The sequence below is a fragment of the Lissotriton helveticus genome, chromosome 1_1 (assembly GCF_964261635.1).
Source record: "Lissotriton helveticus chromosome 1_1, aLisHel1.1, whole genome shotgun sequence".
Lineage (NCBI taxonomy): Eukaryota > Metazoa > Chordata > Amphibia > Caudata > Salamandridae > Lissotriton > Lissotriton helveticus.
Genome location: NC_136057.1, coordinates 1,356,741,622 through 1,356,756,566, shown reverse-complemented (window position 1 = coordinate 1,356,756,566; position 14,945 = coordinate 1,356,741,622). Strand labels below are relative to the sequence as shown.

The window sequence follows — 14,945 nt, the reverse complement described above, 5'->3', positions numbered from 1 at the left end:
GAAGACTCTTCCAAGACAACAAAGTGCAATCATCTGGACCCAACACTAGGCGGCGATCTATGCACAGATATGAATGTCAGCAGCCCTACACGCCAAGAACAGATGCATACTGGTAAGTAGCATATTCCTTGCTAGATATGAGAACTCTCATGTAATTACTTTGCAAGGAAGCAATAACGTTGGTGAACACAATAGGTACAGGAGTTGCTGAAGGCAACTCAAGTCTAGGCACACGTTAGCATTGAGCTCAATGCATTGTTACCTTAAAAGTACAGTTGTTTACACTACAGATTACTTTAGTAGTTCCAGGACTTGATCCTAGATTCAGTCCTGGGGTGTAAGCTGTGTGCCATCCCTGCAACCCACTTCCTTTGGTAAAGGTAAGACACCCGTCTGGCTGGGTGCACTATACCACTGGTGAAGGTACAGTTGCATGAGCACTGTACCCCTACAGAGATTCCATTCGTAGACGTAAGTGCAGTAAAGCCATAAAGAGTATATGGTCTGGGAGTTTGTCATTACATACTCCACAGCACCATAATGGCTTTACTGAATTCTGGTAAGTTTGGTAGCATAATAAACACACACTGATGCCAGTGTGGGATTTATTATATAATGCACTCGGAGGGCATCTTTCAGATGCCCCCTGAAAAACGACCCGCCTCTTGTGGTTTCCCTGACTGGTAAACACCAGCATGCCACCACAAGACATGTTTCTGGACCCTTGGAGCGGGAGCCTTTGCTCCCTGAGCCCAGAAATAAAGCCGTCCCTGGCAGAGGTGTTTAAACCTTCCCCAGGTCAGTTAGAGCCATCTGTGGCAGGGGAGCTTCAAAGGCCTTGCCACTTTTGTAATGCAACCCCAGCCTCTTCTGCTATCAGGAGAAGGCCCCCTTCTTGTCTCTCTCTTCCTTTTCGGCTAGAAGATAGGTGGGAAAAATTACAACAGACCAGAGGGTATGGCCACCTCTGCCAACCCCACTCTTCAGGTGGGGGAGGAAAGGTGAAGCCCACTCTTCAGTGCCGCCATCTGCAGATGGCAGGCACTCTTCAATCAGGATTAGGGATTGTGCCCACTCCCCCACGTCGGATGAGCACTCCAAGGGTTTAGTCTCCCTAAGGTCAGTAGTCCATTGGCTACTTACCTTAAGACCTCTAAAACTCCCCCTAATTACAGTATTTAGGGGGCAGCACTCAACCAAGAAGGGAGCTTCCCACAACCTACAAAGGACGAAAGAAGATGCCCAGCAGAGGAGACTGCAGGGAAGAACTGACTTGTTCCCATCGCTACCCGCCCGTCTTCAGTTTCTAGAGATCCTGCGCCAAACGTTGCCTTGTCCTGCAGCCACCGATGTCTAGAACCCCTGGGAGGACTGACTGCCTTCCGACGTCTACGGCTAGATTCAGAGTGGCTAGCGGTCCCAGCGAGGTCCCTCAGCTCTCCAGAGTCAGTCTACTGTGGGTTGACCCCCTCCAGGACTCCCCGACTTTGCCTGCAGCCTCTGCACGGAGACCCTCTGTTGGAAGCTGGCCCTGTATATACTATACCAAAATGATTTATAGTGTGCACTGCGTCTATTGGCACCCCAAAGGTAGGCAGAGGTAGAAGTAGATAGCACCTGGCTCTCTATTTGTGGTAGTGTGGGCGAGCAGTAAGGCTTTATTAGAGGGTAGTGTGAAGCATTTTGCTGTACACACTCAGGCAGCAAGTGATATCACACAGTCAAAGACTGAACTCAGACCAATTTGTGTGTATCAAAAATATTATGTTCGAGATCAAATGCTTTGCATACTCCTGCCATCAAGTGTTGGGTCTGGATGTTTGCAAGTTTTTCCTCTATGAAATCTTTCCAGTCACAAGGTAAGTTGACTTCTCATTTTGTGATAGTGCGCATGGGCATCGACTCCATTGTTGGATTGTTTTTCGTGTTCGGGCATGTATTGCTGCGCTCCGGTTCAAAACAGTCTTTCGGGATCCCCTCGGTGCACAATCTACTCTACCCTCGAAGGTATTGTTTTCAAACGTTTTACCACTTCTCCGCGTATTGTATCCGTCGAGGTAAACCTCAATTTTGATCGGAAACCTTCAGGAAGGCTGTCCGGCCTTACCGTCTCAGTCTACCGGCAGTCAATTGAACGGACTCCATTCAAATTCTGTCCTTGGTGCCACGCGAAGTATCCGCGCACTGACTCTCACAAAGTGTACAACTTATGCCTGTCTCCGGAGCACAAAAAACAAGACTGAAGCGTGTAAATCTTTCCGATCGAAGAAACGCTCCATGATTGTCTAGCTAGACGTCATAAAATGTAGAATCAAACCATTGACTACACGCCGAACATTTTCGGTGAGGGGTCCGAGCACAAATTCAACGCACAAGGGGCAGAGGAAGAAGAATTTGTCTATTCCAGAATCGGACTCTGAGATTGAAGAAGACTTGTCACAAGGTCAGCGTCCCTTGAGTACCGAACACCCCATGCCCCAAAATCCAAATCAGCCCAAACAAAAGGCTTCGGTTCCCCCCCTGCCTTCGGGTCACGGTCGAAACCTCAGTAAGCCTCAGTAAGCCTTCCGGCTCGGGATCGAGTCGGCCAAAGTCAGGCACCGAGCCGAAACCTTCAGGCTCAAAGCCGAAAACCGATTTGGAGCCGAAATCACTGACACAGAAATGAAAGATGGTTTCGCAACCGAAATCTTCTGCGCCGAAAAGTCTCCCCATCCTGGCACAAAAATCTTTGGCGCCGAAACCAAAAAAAGTTCTTCTGAAGCCAGATTCCGATTTTCAACGTTACACCAAACCCAAAACAAAAGGAACTTTATGTAAATCCACATACAAGGCATGTACTTTCTAAACTGCCTCAGAAACGCAAGCCTGAATCGGGGGACACTTTTATCATATTTCTTTGAAGAAGAATGTAAGTACTAACCTCTCCTCCTCCTCCTTCACTACATTCCCCATTTGATCATTTACCCATTACACCAACTAATTCTCAACCACCACCACCTGATGGTTGATGATGACTTAGACGGGGGGGGCAACATTTCACCAATAGATCCCTAGAAGGACTACAACACTGATTCACCCACAGATAATGACCTAGATCTTTACCTTGCAAATCCTTCCCCTCCTGACATTAATGTGGGATATATTGAAATACGAGCTAGAGCAGCAGAATATCATGGAATACAGTTATACAAGAAATCTCTGGAGGAAGATATCCTATTTGAAACACTCAGTAAACACACAAAGGGCTAGCCACACTCTACCCATGCTCAAAGGTATGATGAGACATGCCGATGATATTTTTAAAAGACGGATTGCGTGCTCATATTCTCACACCAAGAATAGACTAAGAATATAAGCCTGCTCCCTCAGATCCAGCCCTCATTAAAGGGCAGTTCACCTACACTCTTTGATTATTTCTAATGCCCATAAACGAGGCAATTCACAAACTACAGGGCACGCACCCCCTCCAGACAAAGAGTCAAAACTGTTAGGCGCCTCTGGTAAAAGAGTAGTCGCTCAAGCAGCAAATCATTGGTGCATTGCTAACACCCAAGCCCTACTAGCCAGGTATGATGGCACACTGGGATGAAATGGCGCAACGGCTCCAATATCTTACAGATGAGCACAATGTAAAAGCTAAAGATTTAGTGCAGGCAGGGAAGCTCATCTATAATTCATCAATTTGATGTGCTTTAGATGCTTTGGACACAGCAGCTCAAGAGATCAACACCAGTGTATTATTAAGGAGACATGCATAGTTAAGGATTTCTGGCTTCAAACCTGATGTCCAACAGTCCATTTTAAATACTCTTTTCAACAAAGATCATCTCTTTGGCCCCGAAGTAGATACATTATTATAAAAGATTAAAAAAGATTCAGAAGTAGCCATGTCCATGAGAGCTGTGCAGTCCCCTTCTAATCGGGGCTCCTTTTGTCGCTCTTTCTATCGTGGAGGGTCAAAAACCATGTCCTCAGATCATACTACCACCTCGTACAAAGGCAACAATCAATCTTCCTCTGCAAGAGGTTTCTTTAGAGGAGGGTACAGAGGTAACAATAGTAATGGTAGGGGCAAAGATTCCACACCACGAAATTCCCCCTCCCCTAACAAGCAGTGACTTGCCTACAATTCCCCCGATCATTTAACACCTGTTGGGGGACGTCTTCCTCAATTTCTCCCTATTTGGCAATCTATCTCTACAGACTAATGGGTGTTAGGAATTATCCAATGTGATTATTGCCTGTAGCTTACCGACACCCCTCCAAACATTCCTCCACGCTCTAAAAAAATGTCACCAGTACATTTACACCTATTCAAACAGGAAGTCTAGTCTCTTTTGCTAAAAGGAGCCATACCGTACCATTACAATATCAAGGGTCAGGCGTGTACTCCCTATGCTTTCTAATTCCCAAAAAGGACGGCTCCTTGAGACCAATTCTGGACCTCGGAGAGCTATACCACTACATACGGTCAGAACATTTCCACATGGTGACACTTCAACAAGTGCTCCCACTTCAACCAGAGCAGGGCCAAACTGGGAACCAAAACCGGCCCTGGCAAAGTGCATGTCTGCCCCCCAGAGGTTTGTGGATGCGGCCGAGCTGTTTGCCAGGGCCGGTTTCAGCCAAATTTGTTACAGGGTACGATATTGCAGCTCTGCCGCAAAAACGGCCCTGTAACAAAAACGGGCCAAAAACCGTCCCCCACCCTGGCAACCCACCAGAAAAATGCCCGGTGCCCGCTATGGCCAGTCCTACCCTGTACTAGAGGGCGACTTTATGTATACTCTAGACTTAAAGGACGCATATTTCCACATTCTGATTCATCCCACTCATCGAAAATACCACCGATTCATGATAGCGGGTCACCATTACCAATTCAAAGTACTACCTTTTGGAGTCGCCACTGCTCCCAGGGTATTTACCAAATGCCTGGCAGTAGTCGCTGCCCACCTGACAAGACAGAACATCCACGTCTTCCCATACCTGGACGACTGGCTTAACAAAGCCAGCACTTACCAAATGTGTCTTCATTACACTCAAGCCACTATTCACTTACTTCACCAACTAGAATTTACAGTGAACTGGTTAAAGTCTCACCTACAGCCTTCGAACTCACAAACCTATCTGGAAGCCTCAATAAATACTCAAACAGCTCTGGCCTCTCCCAGTACAGCCAGAATTCACAGCATTCAGTCCCTTCTCACTCAGTTTCAACCCAACCAATCATTACCAGCAATAGTGTTCATGCAATTGCTAGGGATGATGGTGTCTTGCATTGTAGTGGTTCCCCACGCAAGACTTCACAGAATGTTTAGCAAGTCAGTGGAACCAGTCCCAGGGTCAGTTAACCGATCTAGTGTTGGTAGATGGCCACACCCATCGCTCTCTGCAGTGGTGAAGCCCACAGAATGTATCCAAAGGGCAGCCCTTTCTCTACCCTGTTCCACAGACCGTGCTAATAGCATACTCATCGCTCACTGGTTGGGGCGCTCACCTACTGTATTGCACAATCCAAGGGTTATGGAGTCTGACATACAAGAGTTTCCATTTAAATCACCTAGAGCTACTAGAAATGTTTTTCAGTGCTCAGAGCTTTTCACTTGCCTCATAGGCAAAGCAGTCCTAGTCCGCACAGACCACATGAAAGCGAACTTGTACAAGCCATTTCAAAATGGGCTATACACCACAAAAAGTAATTTACTTTTAGCATGTTTGAAGTTTTTCAATATTCCATGTAAACCAATTCCACACTGGGAACAATTTTCAAGAAAAGCAGTTAATGCAATCCTATGGGAGGAAATGGAGTTAACGGGTCACGGGTAAGTAGTTATTTGTGGGAGTTGGTATTCTGAGCTTAGTAAAAATCCTTGTAGCATGTGTAGCTGTAGATGCACAAGCTCTACATATGTCCAAACAGACTGGCGGGGGAGAAAATCTCAAGTGATGACTTTACTTAATCAATTGTGGGCTACGGAATCTTGTGACTCAAAGCTTCTTAAAAGAAAAACAACTTGCACATGTCCGTACCCAACACTAAATGGCAAGAGTTTGCAGGACATGTGACTGCAGCTCTACAAGCTACAAACACATGGTTACAGGGTAAGTAATATGTTCGAGGCATATGAGCTGCAGATAGTACACTTTTGCATAGAACCCCATCTGCTGTTGGGCTCAGATGCTTGCACCTTGTTGTTTTGGAAGAAGTCTTTTGTGGTCCCGAGATAGGTGACTCCTCCCTTGGACGATAGTGTGCATGGGCATCAACTCCATCTTCAGATTGTTTTTTTCCACCATCGGGTTTGTATGTAACTACTGCGCTCCGGTCCGGCACCATATTCTCCAAACCTTTTCGACGCGCAAGCCATCATAGACTCAACGGTATTGTTTTCGATCGTGTGATCTTCGACACGCTCCTTAAATACTCGATTCCGGTCATCGACTTGGGCCGCTGGGCCTATCAACGCCATTCGGGCCTACGGCTCATGGAAAGGACTCCATTTAAAAAATGCCCCCAGTGTGGAGCTAAATTCCCACAGAGTGACCACCACAAGGTCTGTAACTTCTCTCTCCTGAGCACGACTAGAATAATTGCCAAGCCTGTGCCTCCTTTAGATCCAAAAAGACCATCTGTGATCGCTGGGCCCGACGACACATCATGGCGCAACAGGCAGCTCCGGCCCGGTGGACATCTTCGATGAAGGCCCCGATGTTCCGGAAGAGTATTCTAAGGATCTGCAAATCGTGTCCAAAGCGGACGACTCCGACTCAGACCACCCCATCACTCCAGGCCAACAAGTGAGTACAACTGTCCCTCCCCCAATCCCACCTTCAAAAAAGAAGGCCCTGGTCAAGACTTTGCCTGCTGGCCCCAGTCGCGACCAAAAATAAGCTTCAAAAGCCCCGCCCCCGCCCTCGGGCTTTGCTCTGAAGATAAAGGACAAGCCTTCCGGTAACTCGGGACCGAGCAAACCGCATATCACTGTCCCACAGGCGCCATAGGCACCGAAGCACGGAGTGCAACCTGCTCCCAAAAAGACCTTTACACCGACCTCCCCCGTGCCGAAGGAAAAGCTTTTGGATCCGAAACATTCGGAACTGAAAAAGATGTCCGCCTCCACATTGAAGCCAAAGGACCCAAAAACACCTTCCAAGGCTCTGGAGCAGAATTCCAAACCTCGCTCGGACCCGAAAAAAACGGCGCAGAAAGTATCTACAGAAGAGGAAAAACTTTTTCGACCGGCTCCTATCGATCCAAAACAAAAAATACTCCACATAGACCCTAAAACAGGACATGTGTCTATTGTTCCACACAACAAAAGGAAATTGGACTCCCCAGGCATTCCTGCAGTGCCTGTAAAGGACTGTGCTACTTCACCTTTACAACCCTCTCCTCCTGTTCTTCCTTCTAAGCCTGTCTCTCCTCCACACTCTCCTATTCTTTCACCAAACTCACCACTACCACCCAGTAATGAGGATTTAGGAGATGGGGACACAACACTGACCCTGTTGATGCCTGGTTGCGCATCTCTGGCTTCGAACAGGAGGTACAAATAATTATCCTCAATCAGCCATTCAATCAGCAACAACTTTTTGCACCGGCTGTAGACACCGCTCTAGAGAAAATGAAAAAGGACACCGAGACTGCTAAATCCATGGGAGCATTGCAGTCTCCATCCACACATGGTTCCTTTAGACGCTCCTTTTATAGGGGAGCATCTAAAAACATCAATACAGACACTGCTTCATACAAAAACACCACACAAACATCCCCCAATGGGATATTTTAGAGGTGGATACAGGGGAAATAACAACAAAGGAAGAGGCCGAGGTAACAACAACACTTGCACCTCTCCCAGTAATAAGCAGTGACTTCCCTCCACGCCATTCCACTCCAGTCGGAGGAAGACTATCATAGTTCCTACCTATCTGGAATTCCATCACTACAGACAAGTGGGTAAGACAAATTATCCAATATGGTTACTGACTGGAACTTACTTCTACTCCGCCCAAAATACTACCCAAACAACGCTCAATGTCCGGGGAACATCTTAACACTCCTCAAATAAGAGGTTCTTTTACTGCTTCAAAAACAGGCAATAGAACCAGTTCCCATACAACATCAGGGAGCAGGGGTTTACTCCCTGTATTTCCTAATTCCCCAAAAAGACGGAAGCTCAAGGCCAATACTGGACCTCAGACCTCTCAATTTGTACATACAAGCACGGGCAGAGGACGAGGTTCCTCCATGCCCAGACCCACCTTGTTCCTGATGTTTCCTCTGCTCCAGTCCTTGGAGCCGAATCTTCTCCCGGTCACACAGGGTCCTCCTGGAGAAAGATTGACAAATCTCACAGGCTTCTGGGACATGGGAGGAATGGAGACAGAGTATGCATACTCTGTGGGGGTCCGATTTGGCCTTCTTCCTGGCACACTCAGGGCACTTATCGAATAAAGCAGGCATATTCGACAGAAAGAGTGTGCAAAACTGCCCAAAAACCACAGCAGAAGGAAGAGGAAGACCCCAGACGTTGAGTGAAACACTCAACACTTTAAAAGTGCCAAAATTGAAGAGAAAAAACGCAAAATGGGAGAGCTAAATGCTCCAGGGGACTGCTAGCAGGAGCTGGAAAAAAGAACTGAAAGTAAAAGGACTTTGGCTGTGCATCCTGGGATACCGAGGGTCTCTGGAGAGTTCCTTAAAGACATGGTATCCCTTTTCAAGACACATAATGGCAGCCTATGGGGGCTTGTCTGTCCAACCCTTCCTCTATCATTTCAACGATTTTGGTGAAGGGGAGTTTTCCCTGTGAGGAAAACTTGGCAAAAAAGTCTTAAACCTGACATGGTGGGCTATCCTTTTCACTGTTTAGATGAAGTGGTGGCCTTTCTAGCCTTATATATGTTAGGCTGCATTATTTGTCTTAATTATCTCCTAAGTGTCTATGCAGGACTGCAAAGAAGACCGCTTAAGAGATTATTTTTGATTGCTCCGGGGTCCACGCACATGGGCGGGACTATTCACTAGTTTATGACTATAACAGAGATACCCCTACTACAGAACTGGAGTTACAGGTAAGAAACTACTCCTTTTAAGGAAGCCAGACGCCCCACTACTAGAGCTTGCTATGCAGCCAAATGGAAAAGATTTGTTATTTACTGCAAAAACAAGAAAATTGACCCATTAGATGCTTCAATACAAAACATCCTTTGCTATTTGCTCCATCTACATAGATGCAATCTTGCATACTCATCAATAATATTGCATCTGGCTGCCCTTGCCACCTACTTACAAAACATTCAACATTTGTCATTGTTTTAATTACCTGCTTTCAAAGCCTTCATGGAAAGAATTAACACCTTCCGTGCTCATGACTAGCTCAGCTTGTCATGAGGCACGGTGTCGTTGTGTTCATGACGAGCTCAGCTCATCATGACTTGCGCGGCGTTCACACGCGGGGATAATTCCCCTGCTGTGCTGAGCGTTCGACTAAAACGGGCGTGGTCATGGCACACATGGCGAGCTCAGCTCGTCATGAGCACAGCGCCACCGTGCAGCGTGACGAGCCGAGCTAGTCACAAGCACCGTGGCGCTGCGCGCACCCCCCTCTCCCCCCAGCGCTGTGGGGGAATTAGCCCTGCGGCGCAGGGTTTAAAAGGATAATTCCACCCAGCCTGCCACCATCTCCAGTGTGGAACCTAAACATTGTTCTTATTAGACTCATGGGTCTCCCATTTGAGCCTTTACACATGCGAATTACAATTCCTTACATGGAAAGTAGCGTTCCTTGTCGCAATCACCTCTCTTAGGAGAGTAAATGAGATCCAGGCTTTAACCATACAAGAACCATTTTTACAAATACATCCAAACAAATTGGTTCTTAGAACTAATCCAAAATGTCTTCCAAAGGTAATTACTGCTTTCCATCTTAATCAATCAATAGAGTTACCAGTGTTTTTCCCAAACCCTGATTCAGTAGCAGAGAGCTCTTCACACGCTCGACATCAAAAAAGCTTTACTTTATTACATAGACAGGACTAAACCCTTTAGGAAAATAAAACAACTGTTTGTAGCTTTGTCTCCACCTCATAAAGGCATAAACCCCATCTCCTAAACTGGAATTGCCAGGTGGATAGTCAAATGTATTCAAATATGCTATCAAAAAGCAAAACACACTTTAGCAATTCCCCCTAGAGCCCATTCAACACACAAATAGGGACGTCCATGGCATTCTTAGGGAACATTCCCCTAGAACACATTTCTAAAGCAGCAACTTGGTCTACTACACACACCTTCACCAAACACTATTGTGCTGATGTGCAGGCCAAGCAACAAGCTTCTGTGGGCCAAGCTGTTCTTATGACACTTTTTCAAACTTCTGCAACAAATACAGGTGACCACCGCTAGGGAAGACACCGCTGTACAGTCTATGCAAAAGTGTACTATCTGCAGCTCATATGCCTCGAACGAAAAATGCTACTTACCAGTATGCATCTGCTCTTGGCATGTAGAGCTGCAGAGTAGTACACGCCCACCCCCCTCCCCGAGACCTGTATCTGTTCCAGTTTGTTATCTTAATTAGATACACTTACATGGACATCTATTATATTTCTTACAAACTCCATCATTTCCCTTCATGGCGAAAAACAATCTGAAAAGGGAGTTGATGCTGGAGTCGCCTATCTCGTGACCACAAAAGACTTCTTCCAAGACAACAACAAGGTGCAAGCATCCAAGCCCAACACCAGATGGCGATCTATGCAAAAGTGTACTACTCTGCGGCACTACATGCCAAGAACAGATGCATACTGATAAGTAGCATTTTCCTTTCCTTTTTTGGCCCATGTGCTGCAGTAGAGTACATGATGTGCATACTCCTCTGTAGGCCTTGGAATGTTACAAGTTTTTCTTGAAGCTCTTTTAAGATGACTTTTGTTGTCTCCCTTGAAATCCATTGTACACTAGCACACAGACACCACCTCAGATTGTGTTTTGTTTTTTTCCACCATCCGGTTCAGCTGTGTTTCAAGTGCTTTGGAATTGGTAAAGCTGTACCTTTATAGATTTTGACACTGGATATGCAGAGACCTGACACAGTAGCATCAAGCACACCAGCCAGCAACCATGGATCACACTGAAGACCCCAGGGCCAAGTCGTATGAGATGGATTAATTTCAGGGGCAATTATGAAAAGCTCTCCATTTTAAGTTTTGCCCCACTTGGCAAAAGCAAGTTCTCCAGTTCTGAGCAATGTCTGTTTTGTAAACTTTGTCAGTGATGCCAAAGAGACAGAAGGTCGGACTCAACTGAGTCATTGTCTGGTGCAGTTGCTGAGGTTGTCAAAGAATTGAAGTCTGTAGACCATTTGGGTTGCCCATCCAGTAAGCTGAATGCCCAACTGGAGCAGTGCCCAGTCACTATTTCTTGCAGACTCTACCTCCGGAGACCAAGGTTCTACAGTGGCCCAGTGAAGCCTGCTTTTAGGACTTGGGACCTCATCTCTGATTCAGGCCTTGACACCATGGTCTGTCGCAACACTCTCAACTTCTAAAGGGCACTTTCACTAAGCATGCCATGCACCAGCACCCCGAGGAATAGCTACCTAAGGAGTCCTGACTCCACAGCTACGAAAAGAACATCATGCCTTTGAGGGAGCAACCTCAAACCAAAGCTTTGACTACAGTCGATGCCTCTTGTGGTGTCCGACACCACTCCACACTGAAAACAACCTTTGACTCCAGAGGAGTCAAGATACGTAGAAATCCCAGTCCAAAATCTGCTTCAGGTAGTTCTCTTTGAATATGTATCAAGCCTCCAGAACATGGGCTGGAAAAGTCCCATGTCCCACAGACAACACAGCTGGATGTACTGCAGCATTATTTATGTAGATCTTACCACAGGTCATATTGCTCTGTTTTTGTACCCCTCACAGCCACTACACAAAACAATATGCTTACATTTGATGTGAGTACAGAGGATATCAATGCATTACTTTTCCCTAACCAGAGAAAAGTGATCACCTTTGAAGCACAAGTACCCACACAACTCTTTACCTCAGCTTTTGTATTCTTATTCAGATAAAGATCTTTTCTGATTGATACTTGCACCTACAGATTCCTCACCTTTTGACTATCCCTTGCATCTGTCTGGCTCTTAAAACTTTCAAATAGCTCTCCCATGCCTGTAGGGGGAGCAACAGCTCCATCATGAGATTGCACATGACTTCCTATGACATCACTGGAGCCTTATAGCGCCCGCGTCGATGAGCTGATTTCAGTTTTTTCTGCACCATCGAAGCACTTCAAAGCTCATTCACTGTCCTCAGGATTGTTTGTTAGATTTCTCGATTTTTTTTTTTAAACTTTTTTTTCTCCCCAAATTTTCAGGTGCAATTTTCTTCTGACTATCACTGCCGAAACAAACCGGGTTCAAGTTATGTTTAGAGTTCAAGGGTCAGAAGTCCAATACAGACCGTCTTACCATCTGTCTCTGGTGCCTGAACTCCAACCGCACCAACGCCTGCAAATCCTGTTTTAAAATGCATCCCAAGGCACTTAAGGAATGGGAAGCCAAGATGTTCCTGACCATAGCACGGGATGAATGGCAGGGACGTCTGAAACCACAACTAATATCTAATCCTCCATTACTCCATTCTTCAAAATCATCGAACAAGAAGCATTAGAAAAAGAAACAACACAAAACCCAACTTGGAATTTCTAGAAGTCGCCAAGACCTTCCACTTCGTCCTGCATTGGAACCAGAGTGACTCAAAAGATTGATGCCGCGGCTTCGTTCGACCTGCCACTGGTTCCAGCCAGTGTTCCTTCTGTGAGGTGACTCCATGGCCCCAGTCTGGACACCCATACTCGTAGTTTCCAGCATTTGGAACAGAACTTACATTTTTCTTGAATGCAATGTTCTGTATGTTTAAAAGAGCTATGATCTCATCTGCTGCGCCGGCTGGCCTATTCCTTGGGAGGTTTTCCGGCGCCCTATCAATTGGCACACTTCACACCATTATTCTCGTTGCCACAAGTGTCCTGGGCATCTACAACCCCTCCTCCGACAGTTCAGATGCGGGAATCATCGCCTCCTTTACCTTTTCTGGCCTCATCACCACCAGACCACAACCACACACCGCACCATCAGTGCCACTAGCGACTCTGCCTCTTATGCTTCATCACTATAGACTGGAAGCACAGAGGCTAGTGAAAGAAATATATGTATTGAGAGAAGCGGACCCCAAACCCAAGAAGATTCAGCTTCTGTAGAAGGTACTGGGCACATTCTGAAGTACCCGGACTTCAAAAACTTGAAAGATGGAAGTGGCTTCAATAGCTCCCTGTAGTGGGTAACTGTTCTCCCCTACGGGGCTTTCTCTCCCTGAAGTGACATAGAAGTAGAATTGCTGATTTACAAATTACACCAATAGAGGTAAAATACAACGTTCTGAGAAGTGCTTCATTCTGCCTCCCATACTACAGGTCCGATCTTCTTTTTAATGAAGCGCTGGCGTAACCTATCTTGGCGAAACCAACGACTTTCATGGCCATTTGCAGACAATAGCTCGCCGTTACAAAACAACCCCTGTCTACACATCAATCTCCAGAAAGCCGGATAGTCCAAGGTTCTTGTTCCTCCTAATTGACTACAGGATCGTTTCCATCCACATCTGTGGGAAGTCGAAGATAATCAACCAATATGCCAAACAGGGTTTGCCGATGGAAGTATGGCTTCCAGGTCCATCTATACCACCTGACTTATTGTAAGAAATGTGCATGCCCTAATAAACTCTGCTCAAACGGACTTAGCAGTCATCTCTCATGTCTTCTGAGATTCAGGCACGCTCCACAGAACTCATAATTGATGGCTAGGTCACTGCAAAGAAGGTGATAGATTCTGGCCATGATACTACGGACTCAGAAGCTAGAGCTATGGGGTCTTTGGTCTCCCAACGTAGATACGCCAGGTTGTGGAACTCTGGCTTCTCTCGGGACTCCCCAACAACACGCATGGACTTGCTATTCAATGCACCTTGTCTCTTAGGTGCTAAGGCGGACTCAGAACTTGAGAGATCCAAAGAGAGTAAAGCTACAGCTAGATCCCTCCATCAGCAGTCGCAATCTAGGCATTACAGGAATTTAAGAAGTTTTGCAGACTTAGTAAATGCTTCTCATTTCAAGGGCCTCATCAGTATGCAGTTTGGCAGAAACAGGAAAACCCCTGGTAAAGACAATACAGAGGACATGGCAGACGAAAACGTGCCCTACACTTAGTCCCGCCTCTTCTTCCTCATGCGCTCCCCAGTCACCACAGGGAAGAAGCCCTAATTTCGCCTTCTCAGAACACGTGCTACCCTTTGGAGGAACAGCTTTAAGATTAAAGTGGAACCCTTCATTTCGCTGTGCCTCACCCCTTACCCTTGATTCCTTGTGTTTTGAGCAAGAGATTTGCCTCGACTGGGACCAAGTAATCTTAATTGCCCTGGACTAGCCATGTAGGGTGTGGGTTGCAGACCTTATTTACCTCCATCCGACTTTAGCTCAATCTCCCTCAGTGACCTCCTCTCAGTCTCAAGGGCAGGTTCTACACCCGGATCTCCAGAGCCTCCACCTACATGCCTGGAGATTGAGCAGGTCAACCTGAGCGCATTTTCCTTGGAAAGCAACAGACATTAGCACGCAGAAAAGTGTTTTTCTTTTTTGTAATACGCTCCCTGATTCATTTTGAGCGCAGAATTGAGTCTGTGCAGAGCCACATGGCACAGCCTCCCGGTTAGATTCAAATGCGGTTCATTTATCGTTCCATTTGCACGTTTACCCCCACTATTGTGTGACTGGCTATTCAATACTCTCAGGAAGCACCAGTTGTACAAACTGTTTTTTTTTAGGTTTATTCCAAGAAGCTTCAGTCTCTGCTTGCAAGATGTCATAGGTATATG

At 46.3% G+C, this 14,945-nt stretch overlaps 1 protein-coding gene across 13 annotated transcripts in view; it reads left to right on the top strand.

Moving 5' to 3' along the window:
- The window catches only part of TNRC6B (trinucleotide repeat containing adaptor 6B), a 1,174,734-nt gene that overhangs the window by 746,940 nt on the left and 412,849 nt on the right, over window positions 1-14,945 (top strand). The window lies entirely within an intron of this gene.